The following is a 13,762-nucleotide window of genomic DNA, read 5'->3' as shown; positions in this document are numbered from 1 at the left end:
CCAAAAGGGCGCCAGGATTCAAGCATGCACAGGAGAGGCACAGGGATATGAGTGTTAGGACACAAGAAGGAGAGGACAAAAGATTGGACAGGATCTGTGGCAGTGCAGAAGGCAGGCACAAATAGTCAAACTGAACCAAATGGAACTTATCTGCAAACAACTCTATGTTTGTATATTCCTGTATAGAGATTATCTATTTTTCATGATGGCTCCTATTGTTCGGCTGGGTATGAAAATATTAATGGATTCAAAGGTGAACTGCTTCATTAGTCATTGCATCATCCATGAGGAGTACAGGAGTTTTCAGTTCAGCTGCCTTAATCTGCCTACCAACTGATTCCCTGCAAGGAAAACAATCCTGATGGCTGTTCAAAATAAATAGCCCACACAAGATAAATCCATTAGCAACCAGGGAGAAAACCAAACAAGCCTTATTAAAAGGGCTGGTGGACAACTGCCAGTATTTAGAAAAAGCAAGGGGTGAAATGGTTTGGAAAAAAGTTGTTTTGTAGTGCAAGAGACAAAGGGGCTTGCAGGCTCTAAATCTTTCTGGGAATGCCAGCAGTAGCAGCAGGAAGGGAGTTTGGAGGGAGCGGAGGTGAAGAGAGAGGGCCTTTAAATCAAATCAAAGTAACTGAAAAACAACCTGAACCTCCTTCGGAGACGTATACATTATTTCTGGGGCTATGCTGGAGACTTTCAGCTCAATTTTTGATTTATTTTCTCTTTAAATACAAGTGCCAAAAAAGAAAGAGTAGAAAAGCAGGCATTCAGATCTGAATAGCATGTTATCGTGTCTGGTAAGACGTCGTAGACATTCTTCAGGTTAACTATATTAATATGGAAATGTGGTCTCTAATACATATTGTGCAATAATTGATTTAATCTCTGCACCATTCTAATTAGATTTATGGTGCAGACTCTGCAACATTTTGGTAACCCTCCTCTGGATCTCTTCTACTATGTAGTCTTCTGAGGTTACAATGGACAATCTTCAAAGAGACTTCCATGGGTTAATAATACATGTTTACCCAAAGAAAAAGAAACCCCTTTGAAAATTGTCCCTTCCCCTATACAGGGAAAAGTGGCGGTGCTGGGGGCGGGGTTAGGATGGGCCCCCTTAATTAGGTATGGAGATTTCATTAAATGCAGGTAGTAAAGACTCCCCATGGCATCGACCTGCTGCCGGATTTTCAAAGGGAAACTCCACAGGGAGCTCCCCTTTAACACTGGCTTGCAACTTGCAAACACTGCAGAGTTTCGCATTGTCCGCCCCGTCTTCAGAACTGGACTCGGTACTTCATATTAGGCCTCACCAGAGATTTGCATGTAGGTGTTATCTCATTTTCTGTGCTAATTACACTTTTCCCTAGGCATCCAACTTGTCACTGGCTCACTCACTGGAAAAGGGGGTCCTGATGATGAGACCGGAATGGCTCAAAGTCAAGCTTAATATATGGAAGCAGTTTTGTTTTTCTCAGATAGGGTGGTTCAAGCATGGAACAGCCTCCCAGTAAAGGTGCTAGTGGAAGGTAAAAAAAAAAAAAAGTGAATTTAAGGAAGCATGAGACATGCACAAATGTCGTGGGGACGTAAGGGTACGACCAGAGATGAAGTGAAATCTGCAGTGTTTACTCCTGGGAGGTTTCTGTGCTATAGCAGAACAGAATTTGCTCAGAATTACCCTCCTGCACAAAATTTCTTATGTTTGCACAGAATTTGGAGAGATGTGCAGCGTGCCACAAGTAGAGCCTATCTTGCTCGCGGCAAAGATGGAGCAGGCCCCGGTGAGAAGAATACAGCCCTCAGTGCTGGGAGCTAAGCCCATCCCACTCATGGCAAAGAATGCAGGAGGCCCCGGTGTGCTACAAACAGAGCCCATCCCACTTGTGGTAAAGATGGAATAGGCCCCAGCATGCTGCGAACAGAGCCCATGCCACTCGCAGCCAAGAATGGAGCAGGCCTGGTGTATATCGCAAACAGAGCAAGCCCAGTGAGAGTGAGAAAGAGCCTTTGTGTAGAGATATGTGTGTGAGAGGGAGAGTGCGTAGGCGTAGGTGTGTGTGTGTGTGTGTGTATGTGTGTGTGTTTGTGTGTTTGTTTGAGAGGGAGCCTATATGCGAGGGTAGGTATGTGTGTGTGTGTATGAGGGTCAATCTGTTTGTATGTAAGAGAGAAAGAGAGGGAACCTATGTGAGGACATGTGTATATATCTGAGAGATTTGGAGCTGATGTATGCAAAAAAGGGATTTTGTGTGTGTATGTGTATGAGAGAGAGTATGAGGGTGCATTTTTGTGCAGACAGAGGGAGCCTGTATGAAGGTGTGTGTCTGTACAAGAGAAAGAAGGAACCTGTATAAGGAATTGTGTGCGGCAGAGAAAGAGTGGGAGCCTGTTGTAAGTGCACAAGAGAGAAGGAGCCTTGTGATGGTGCATGGGTACAAAGTACTTACAGATATCTGCACTTGTTTTTTGCATGGGTAGAATTTTGCTGGAAAAGTGCATGTGTATAGCTGAAAGTGCCACATATGCACATGATTTTCCTGTCCTGACCTAAACACCACCTTGGAAATGCCTCCTTTTAATGCAGGTAAAAATTATGCGTGTTGTGGTCATGCATACTTGTAACCACATTGAAGGAAGGCAGTTTTCAGCTGGACAATTTACATGGGTAAAATGCTTTTTATTTGAGTAAATAGATTTGAAAATTGTCCTTAATCTCTTAATTAATATCATTAGTGGGAAAAGAAATGTAATGCTGCCTCTGTGTAGGTAAGACCTCAACTCAAGTGCTAGGTTTAGTTAATGTGACTACATCTACAAAAGTACATTGACAAGGTAGAGGCAATTTAAAGGAGTGCCACCAAAAAGCTGCTTGGCCTACAAGCTATTTATAGAAAGACTGAAGGAGCTAAAGCTGGGGTCAATAAGGTACTAGAGCAAGGGTAGCCAACTCCGGTCCTCAAGAGCCACAATCAGGCTTGGTTTTCACAATATCCACAATGAAAATGCATGAGATATCATTTGCATACAAGAGGACAGTTCATGCAAATCTCTCTCATGCATATTCATTGTGGATATTGTGAAAACCTGTTTGTAGCTTTTAAGGACTGGAATTGGCCCTGTACTAGAAGGTAGCATTTCCTATATACAAGAAGTTTAAAGACAAAGAGTCATCATATGAAACTAAACAGAGGGAGAAAGGCTCACACAGATTGTGAGAAAATACTTTTTCACTAGGAGTGGTGAACACCTAGAACAGCCTTCCAGCGGTAGTGGTAATGGATTTTAAGCATGCTGGAAACAGACACAAAGGAACCTTAGTGGTACGATAAGGGAAGGAGAAGACTACAGATTGAGTAGGATCTGTGGGAGCCCACAGGATTGGTGGAAGGGTATTAGGTTCCGTAGGCGAGCCTTCTGCCTTGCGCCTGACCCCTGATCATGCACACCCCCCCGTCGCTCAGCCCCTCCACTTGTTGTGCCGCCCCCCCCCCCCCCATCCCATCCCATCTTGGCCCCAGCTCCTACCGCACTCGTGCCTGCTGAGTGTATGTTTCTCTGGGCTGCGAGCAGTATTGGCACTGCTCACGGCCCGCTGAATCTCTTCTGCCGCAAGCGGGATAGGCTTCACTCGCGGCCCCACATGGCTGCTCTTTGGCAACCCCTAAGGGTCGGCATCCAAGGCAACCATCTAGTTCACCTAATAGGATGCACCGGTCCTCTCAGCACAGAACAAGGAGACAGGGTGGACCAAGTAGTCCTTATCTGCTAACATATTTTATTATTATAAGCCTGGTTATTTTGATTTTTAGATATACTGGACATACTTGGTAGACACAATGTTTGTATTCTTTTGCTGAACTGATTTAAAATAAGGTAAACAAAATTTAAAGTTAAACAAATTAACAGTAGAAAATGCACATGTTAAAAAGGAACATGTATATTCCTGTAGATCTGCTACTATAGGCAAACATTTCTCCTCAGCCTTAGGGGACAAGCATCTGCAGTTTTCCATTGTTTGAAGAACAAATGGGATATTCAAAATATATAACTCATGAGCTAACCAATTAATTAACAATAGGTATTTTAAGACTGCATCATAAATATTAGGGAAAATGAGATATCATCCAACTGTTAATGCAGGTTTCAGATTTGTGGTCTTTAGATGTGGAGTTAGAAGGAAAAACATTATCCCGATGCCTACTACAAAGGCCAGCCAGGTGTCAATGTATGGAAAATGTCTAGACTGTCTATTCCTCTCATACAGATATCATGTATTTGATCAGGCATATATCTATTTTTCTGGTACAAGTATTCTTGCGTTTAAATTGTTAAATCCATAAATAAAGAGTAAAAAAAACCCAACAGATGGTATATTCAAAATATATAACTCATGAGCTAACCAATTAATTAATGATAGGTATTTTAAGGCTGCATCATAAATATTAGGGAAAATGAGATGTCATCCAACTGCTAAAGCAGGTTTCAGATTTCTGGTCTTTAGATGTGGAGTTAGCAGGAAAAACATTATCCCGATGCCTACTACAAAGGCCAGCCAGGTGTCAATGTATGGAAAATGTCTAGACAGTCTATTCCTCTCATATAGATATCTGAATGTGAGACTTTGTAATCTGGGTAATTATCTAATATATTTTTTTATTGCTTCCAAAAGGTAGAAAAACAAACCTCTACAGCCTATTGAATGCTAGAAATATACAGCCCTTACTGGGAGTAATTTCAGTCACTGGCTGCATTGGAAACGTAGCCAGATAAATGTATTTGGCTAACTTTGGAAGGATATTCAGTGGTGCAGCCGCACAGTTGAATATAAATGGCTTCTTATCTTAAAGATATTTAGATCAGTTTATCCAGCTACCTAGTTTGCTTAGTGCTTCCAGAGGTCCTGACAGTCCCTTACTTTCTCTTCTTATCACACCCATCCACAATTTTCTCTCAAACTCCCATTATACCTCACACTCCTGAAGAGCAGGATCTTGAACAAGCCTTAATTGTAATAAACTGCTTGTTGCGCTATTCTATTCAATAAATAATACCAAAAGTTCCCAGAAGGGTGACCAAAGATCAGAGGGGCTATTTTGAAATTGCCCGGCGAGCTTGCAGGTTCATGGATGTTTGTTCATGTAGATCCACATGCTAATTTTCAAAGGGAAACAACCCATGGGTATTACAATGAAACTACAAAATTGAAACAGGAAATCAAGCAAACATTCTCTAGTCTAAATAATTCCCCTAAATCAGCTGTACGATTACAAGGTGGAGCAAAGTGAGTTTGGATGGTGATGCAATGTTTTGTTCAGGAATAACAGTGAAGGATTTTCAGCAGACTCCCTGAACACTGAGGGCACTGTTCAGCCTTTTCTACTAAGAGTCCATATGTTTCAGAAATGTGCAGCAACCTGGTATCCAAAGAAGCACTGAAAGCTGTTAAGACAAGAATGCCACCTTTACCCCATGTGGACAGACATGTTGAGAAGTCTTTGAAGCACATCTGGTTATATTGGTGTGCACTGATGAAGGAAAGGAATGAAAATAAATGTTGTAGCTACCATAGCTGTTAGCATCTGTGCACACATAGGACAATTTTTCCATGATGTTACCTAGGTAAAACTCAACTGCTGATAATTACCCTCCCCCTCTACGGGGAGGGCAGGGGGCAGGAGCAGGAGTGCAGGAGCAACCCATGGTTAAAGCAGTGGCCTGTAAACAAGGGAAACCAGGTTAAAATCCCACTGCTGCTCCTTGTGACCTTGAGCAAGTCACTTCGCCCTCTGTTACCTTAGGTATAAACTTAGACTGAGAGCCCTCTGGGGACAGGGAAATGCATACAGTCCCTGAATAGAATCTGCTTGGAAATGTTTGAAAGGCAGAATGTAAATAAATTGGACTGGGGAAGAGATAAGCATATAGCTGGCAAATAACATGTGGGCGGTTTCCCTCTGAAAATTTGCTTGCAAATAATGAAAATAATTAAAAATGTGCTCCTTTTAAGAAGTTAGAAAAGAGGGGAAGGGGGATTTCATAAGATGGGAAGATCCGTGGGACAATTTCTGACCAATGAATTCAAGTTCAGCTAAATAATATGCCCATGCCTATTGCAATGTGGACAATAATTGGTTGTTTTAAGTTAAAATGAAAAATAATTGCCCCATAATACACAGCCCAGAAATGTATTGTAACTACAGAAATAGTTTAATTCCAAGAATGAAAACCTACATTTCCACCCACAAGTCTACTAATTTGACAAAACAGTATACTGAAACACAATCTAATAGATGTAAATTGATCCTGGTAGCCAACTATATTTATGCATTTTGTGCTTTACTTCTCCAGATGTGTAATGTATCTCACAGTGCTGCTGCTGAAAGACTGGGACAGGCCCTAGAGAAGAGTTGGACTGGGGTTAAAGTAAGCCAGCACAGTCCAAGGCTTCTTGAGGAGGGAGGGGTAGGGCAGCAGCATGGCTGAGAGAGGCTGGTGGCAAATTAAAAGTTGTTGGCTATTGCAGGCACCTTCCTGAGCATGAGCGTGGATGCCTGGAAGCAAACCTGAAGCCCCTCTGCAGAGCTGGGACTGGGGGGGGGGAGGGGGGCGGCTGCCCCAGGTATCAAGCCCAAAGGGGGTGTCATCAGCAAGGCTGCTTTTATCTATGAGCTTAGGCACACAAGGCTTTGCCCCGATGACGCTATTGGCTAGTACCCAAAATCTCAGGCAGCAGAGATGAATCCTCTGCTTCCTACTCTAGGAACAGGATGGGGGGTGGTTGTGAGCCAGGAGTAGACAGAGCACAGGGCAAAACAAAGAAGAACCCATCCTAATCCAGCCCTTTTCTTTTTTCCCCCACTCTCCTCATATCTGCAGGGAATAGAAAGGGGGAGGGATGTGGGACTGGAGAGGACGGCAGAACAAAGAAGAATTCAGTTTTAAAGGCATATTTCTGTTTCTAATTTGTGATTCCTTATTCTGTATTTGGTGAGGGCCTGGCTGTGTTCTGTTTATGTGATGCTAATAGGAAAATTCAAGAATGGTTGAATCATACCGTGTTCAGATTCTGGATAAAGAAATATAGTCCAGCGTAGGAGTAGGAGCATTCAATACCTATAAACTCAAAAGACTTAATGGACTTCAGTAAGTGAAAAGCCAGTAGTGAAGCAACTGAGTTTACATGAATATTAAAGTCCCCTAGTACTTGGAGTATTTCAAAGAAACATCTGAAATCATGTCTAGTATCAAATCCAATGTCTTATATGAATTATTACTTCTCTATTATTATTTAATAAGAAAGATTCAATCTCTATATTTGGATGTAGGATACAAAATGAATTTGTGGTCACTTTTTTAACTAACACATTTTCACTTGTTTAAAACAGCAATCCACTGAAATCTCTTTTCAAACCTGCAATGGATTGCTGTAGAAATTGGTAAACATAACTGAAACAACCACATAATACCTTCACTTGCTGGCTTTGAGGCTGATGTACTAACCCAAGAAATTTTTAACAAAAGTCCGTTTTGTGCACAAAAATGGCAAATAGTGCATATTGGGGTAGATATTGAAAGAGTGCGCGCACTACCCAGCACGCACACATGGATGCCCGATTTTATAACATGCGCGCGCAGGTGCGTGCATGTTATAAAATTGGGGGTTGGCGCGCGCAAAGGGGTGCACATTTGTGCAACTTGCGCACGCCGATGCCCGCGGCCTTCCCCAGTTCCCTCCCAGGCCGCTCCAATTTAAGAGCGTCCTGGGAGGGAAGTTCCCTACCCCCTATTCAAACCGAATCCGGGAGTATTGCGTGACTTGGCGCTGCACACCTGATATGTGCACAAAATCATTTTTGCCAAAAGGGGAGGGGCATGGTATGGGCATGAGCAGGGCATGGGCATGCTGGGGCTGAGGTATGATTTCTGCGCATACCTATTACAAGCACAAGGTTGCGCTGAGATCTCTTACTGCGTAACTTTACTTCTGCAATGGATGACGTGTTAGTCATAAAATTAAAAAACAAATAGGTTACTTAGCGAGGTTTAGGGGATCTGGCCTAACAGGGTAAAAGGTAGGCAAAGTAGCAGGGAGGTTAGGAAGACCGATAGGTTAACTGGGCGAACTGGAAGTGAACTGGGAAAATGAGTTCTAGTGTCAGTGCACATGACTTGTAAAATCCCCCCTACTTACATGAGCAAGGCAGCATTTGCACGCTCATGCGTGCGCAATATAAAATCGTGTGCACATGTATGCATGAATAGCCGATTTAAAAACCCATGTGCATATACATGTATATACGCATGTATGTTTTAAAATTGCTGTGTCTATGCGCATGTCGGCAAACACGCGACCATATGCGCCCGTGTGCAGCTCTTAAAATGTACCTCATTGGGAGATCTCTTGGGAATCTTACTTCTAATGACTTCCCTTTTAAGGGTATGTATGTATGATAGTAGATCAGAATTCAGTAGGTGACAGGATTAATATTAGGAATAAGGAAACTGTGAGAATCATGGATTCTCTTGCCTTAGTAAAAATCCCTTTCCTTATCAAAATCTAAAAGATCTGTTTATTTTTCCCTTGAACTTCTCTTTCTTAAGTGTATGAAGTCAAAAGTGGAGAGTCTGTGGTGCAAGCACCCAACAGATGTTAAGATCTTATGGTGTGAAGCAGGTAAGAAATATAAAACCTTCATTATCTCTACTCAGAAACAATATTTCTTTCTTAGTAGTGATAAAGGGTCTGCATTGAAAGACTCATGAGATGAGACTGAAGATTTTAGTCCATATCAGTCAAGAAGTTCAAAAGCTATTCATAGGGATGAGAGCATCTGAAGTCAATTGAACCCCTGTCCTGTTGGGCTCATTATGTGTGTAGGAGGAGCTTTATTAAGACGTTTTACTATTATCATTAACACTTACTATCATCTCCGAACTACTTTGAATTCCGCTGTGATTAGACCTTTTTTTGAAATAACCTAATATAGATATTACATTCTTTGGTAATTATCACTCATTTCCAACATTCCTTGTTTTCAGTAAGATCACTGAAAAGACTGTTTATTTCACTTGTCTCATTTCTTAAATGACCCAGATGTTTTTTTTATCCTTTTCAATCTGGTTTCTAGGAAATGAGACAGTTTTGGTAGCCCACTGGCCCTCTCAAAAGATCTTCTTCGTTATCTAGATCAGAGAAGTGAAATCATGTTGGTATGAGGTTGATATTCAACTCCATTTGTCCAGTTAAGTTCAGACTTAGCAGGACAAATGGCAGTGTTTTAAAATTCCCATTAGCTTACTACCTCTGAGTTATCTGACTAATGAACTAGCTAGATAAAATTTAGCCAGATAACTTGGAGGTGTTCCAAGGACATTTCTGGGTGAAGGTTTTGAATATGCTATCTAAATATCAGAGTTAGCCAGATGGTCCTAGTATCCCTATACAAGATCAAGTTTGTAATCTAGGAGTTTAATTTGATTCTGAACTATCCTGGATTCATCATAGCTGCTGTTGGTTTTCTTATTTAAGACTAATTAAGCTACTGAGGCCATTTTTACAAAAGGAGGATCTGTTAAAAGTTATATATATCCTAATGACCTTGAGGTTGGACCACTGTAATTCTCTACTGATTGGTCTTCCAATGAAATAAGGTATTTACAATGGATTCAGAATGTAGCTGCCTGAGTTGTAACAACCTCTAGTTATAGGGATAAGATATCCCTAATTTAGAAGAGTCTACATTGGCTTCTGTTGGAATATTGTCTAAAATTTAAGATCTTGTGCTCAGGTTTTAGATCTCTGCACAAAATTGGAGCTGGGTACCCTAGGGATCAGCTGCATGAGTACAACTCAATCTGACAAGTGAGATCCTCTCAGGCTGCTCTTTTAATAGATCCTTCTTTTTAGGATTACACCTTCTCTTGTATTACACCTTTTTTATGGAATCAGCTGCCATATGACATTCGTATCACTCTGAACTACTTGGATTTTAGGAAAGCAGTGAAGGCATTTCTTTGTTGCAAGCTTTTATCTGTTGTTTATATTTTTGCTATATTATGGACTTTTTAACTATGTAATTTTTAGGTTTCTGATTTTGTTTATTGTTTTAAATTTTACTGTTCAATGTGATCGTTTTAATATATGTTGTATCTCACTTAGCAATTACTTTTTATTTTTAGTGAGTAACATGAGTGTCTACATAAATAAAATGTTATGACCAGGAGGGACATGAACCCTTGGACCGACGGGGAGGTTGGGTTGGTATGACCTCAGGAGATGGCTCCTCAGGTTCCCCCGTCGAGTGGCGAGGCGGAACAGAAGTTGGGACTGGCTGGGTCTTCACCGCTGGAGACTTGGATGGACCTTTGAGAGGTCGAAGAGGCATGAAGTCAGTGTGAGGGTCAACTGGATCTTTGCCACTGGAAGCCCACGGCCCCCTCCGGGAGGACCCCGTAGGGTCCCGGGCTGCTGGGACTTAGGTGGGCCCTTGAAGATGGATGGTCCGTTAAGGAAGTCCGGGGTCGAGTACCAGAGGATCGCCGCTTGCCAGTCTGAAGTCACACACCGAAGGATCACCGTTTGCCAGTCCGAGGTCACACACCAAAGGATCATCACTTGCCAGTCTGAAGTCACACACCGAAGGACAGGGCTGGCGGAACCACTAGGCGAGTTAGGCCTGTGCCTAGGGCGCCGAGACTTAGGGGGCGCCGCGGCAGGCAGCAGAATTTTGAAAGGGCAAAAAGTGCCCTTTCAAAATTCTGGCAGCCTTCGACTCGCCTAGATGGAGACCAAGCACCGAGATTTAGGGGGCACCACAGCAGGCAGCCAGCTCCCGACTCGCCCTGCCTCCCCCCAAGTGTAACCCTCCCGACACCCCCATAGTGGTCCAGCGGCACCTGTAGTCCCTGTCACATGGTAGGGGCTGAAGGCCACCGGTGCCATTTTGCTTAGTTGCAGCCGAGGCCCCAGAAGCGGCAGATCGCTCCCGGGACCTCCGCTGGACCACTATGGGGGTGTTGGGAGGGTGACACTCGGGGGGAGGCAGGGCGAGTCGGGAGCTGGCTGCCTGCCTGCCGCGGCACCCCCTAAGTCTCGGCGCCAATCTTCTTTCTGTGAGTGTGTGTGTATGTGAGAAAGGAATCTGCCAGTTTAAAAAAATGTAATATGATAATACATTTATTTATTTATTTATTTATTAACTTTTATTACCGACATTCGTGCAGCACATCATGCCGGTTTACAAAAAACTCAGGTATACCTGAACTTTTGAAAAGTTGGATGAAAGATAAAATTACTGAATTTTAAGCATCCCTCTTCTGGAAAATAAAATTTAACTTAAAGTGGGTAGAGACAAATACTTTACTTTTTTTTGCTTTAGTATTTAAAATGTTCATCTCAGCAAAATAAAAATTTAAGATACTGATGCCAGGTTGAGTTTGGGTTTTTTTTTTGAAGCATAATTTAAGCATGAAGACTAGAATAGAATCTGAAATGGTTTTGCTTTTTTTTTTTTAAGCCTTTAGAAAATGTATATTTTTAAATGACTAAGACTGGAATCTTCCCATTTAAAAGGGAAGGCGAGTAAGGATGTCTTTCTGTTCCATATCTCCCACATGAATAATCATACGACTGATAGTTTGAAGAAAGACACTTGCTTTACTGCCTGGAAGCGTAAAACAAGAGAAGCTGTACTGTGTGGGTGGCTGTCCCTTGGGAGGACAGAACCTGAAGGAAGGGTGTCATTTCGCCTTTTGATAGGAATGTGGTTTTCTTACTTAACGGTTGGGAGCATCACTTTCCCTTATAGTAAAAGTGAAAAATGCTGCAAGTCTGAAAGCAAGGTGCTTCTGTGAGAGTGAAATATGTATGTGAGACAGGGAGGGTGCTTCTGTATGTGTGTGGTGTATATGTGAGTCAGGGAGGGTGCTTCTGTGCATCAATGTGTGTGCGCAAGAGAGATGGAGCATGTTTTTGGCTGGCTTGTGGCTGTGAGAGAGGGCATGTGTGTGATTGAGCCTGTTTGTAAGTGAGATAGAACATGTGTGTGATTGAGAGCTTGTGTGTAAGTGAAATAGAGCATGTGTGTGATTGAAAGCCTGTGTATAAGTAAGAGAGAGCAAGAGCATATGTGATTGAGAGAGACTGGCCAGAGAGGTGACATGTGTATGTGTGAGAAAGGCTGATCAGGGAGATGACTGGTGTGTGTGTGTGTGAGAGAGAGAGAGAGAGAGAGAGAGAGAGACTGGTTGGGGAGATGATTGGTATATGAGAGACAGAAACTGGCCCTGAGGGTGTGACTGGTGTGTGTGTGAGAGAGAGAAGAGACTGGTTGTAGTCCCTAAGGAAGAGGTCTGTGAGGACAGCTTCAGCAGCTACTGCTGCTTCTGGTATGGCCTGCAAGGGAAAGGAGTAGGAGAACCTCTGGAGAGGGTAAGCAAAGGTGGCTTTTTAAGTTTATTTTTCTTGATTGACTATCATTTTAATTATTGGGTAGTATGTGATGTGTCTGCTGTTTGAAATATTTTATTAGTGTTTGGTAAAGCTTTCAAAATTTGCATGAGTCTTTAATTATTGGATATTCTATTCATCAGCTGTTTTGAAATTATTTTATTTGTATGATTTTATAATTACGATTAATGATTTATATATCTTTATTTTATTGATTTGTTTCACAAGGAATGGTGAAAGTTTTGTTTTTCCATTGTTACACTGTATAGAGTATGGCGTGATGCGTTTTACAGTTCAGTTTTTGTCTGCACATTTCTATTTATACTTTATGTGGCTTTATTCTGTATTTGGTGAGGGTTTGTGTTCTGCATGCAAAGACTGAGATGAAGCATTATTTTAGTATGTGGTTTCTCTGTAGGGATCTGTAGTAGCTTGGCCTGTTCTGTTTTCCTGATAGGAGGTGTATTGATATTTTAGATTCTGGTGTAATATTTGTGGTATTCTTTTTCATAGGTGGGGTTGTTATTCTTTGAGTGTTGGCAGATAGTACTGTGTTGATATGAGAGGACCATGCCGAAATATATCATAATAGGTATGATGCCATATGAATTCCAAGATGCAAAGTTTTCTTGTTGGCATCACAACAGTGCATGAAATTATCACAACAACTTGTATATTAAATTTACCTCAGAATGTCATTTTTCATGTAAAATATGTTATAAATGCATAATTTAAAACTGTGTATGGGGAGGGGGCGCCAGACTGTAAGGTTTGCCAAGGGTGCCTAATACCCTTGCACCAGCCCTGCCAAAGGATCACCGCTTGCCAGTCCGAAGTCACACACCGAAGAGAAGTCCGAGAAGAAGCAGGAACCTGGAACCAGAGACACCAGGAGACTCACCGGAGCGAGCAGACTCGTTGCCGAGTCAAGGAGTGTGCAGAGGAAGCTTCCTTAAATACCTCCTTGAGCCTGAGCCCAATTGATGCAGCTGAATCCAATATAGAGGATGAGGCCCCTTTAAATTCTGAGAGGAGGCGAAGCCTCGCACCCAAGGGCAGGGCAGCCATCTTGGATCCGGAAGCGATGCAGAGTGGCCCGACGCCGCGAGGGGAGGCCTGGGACGCCTCCCCCACCGGCAACCACTGTGGGGGCCCGTGCTGAGGTGCGGGGGCGAACGGAGCCATGCTCCAGTGACACCCCCCCCCGACGCTGCTGCGGCGTGCCCCGATGGCGCGGATCAGGTAGGGGGTTGTGATCGTGGGCAGCTGTGGCCATGAGACACAACATAAAAATAAATAAATCCATTG

At 42.6% G+C, this 13,762-nt stretch overlaps 1 protein-coding gene across 2 annotated transcripts in view; it reads right to left on the bottom strand.

Moving 5' to 3' along the window:
- TNC (tenascin C) overlaps positions 1–13,762 on the bottom strand; it is a 163,878-nt gene that overhangs the window by 44,979 nt on the left and 105,137 nt on the right. The gene's annotated exons all lie outside the window — the stretch shown is intronic.

Source organism: Rhinatrema bivittatum, chromosome 8, assembly GCF_901001135.1.
Source record: "Rhinatrema bivittatum chromosome 8, aRhiBiv1.1, whole genome shotgun sequence".
Classification (NCBI taxonomy): Eukaryota; Metazoa; Chordata; class Amphibia; order Gymnophiona; family Rhinatrematidae; genus Rhinatrema; species Rhinatrema bivittatum.
The sequence above is the reverse complement of the archived record's forward strand: the minus strand, read 5'-3'. Positions and strand labels throughout refer to the sequence as shown.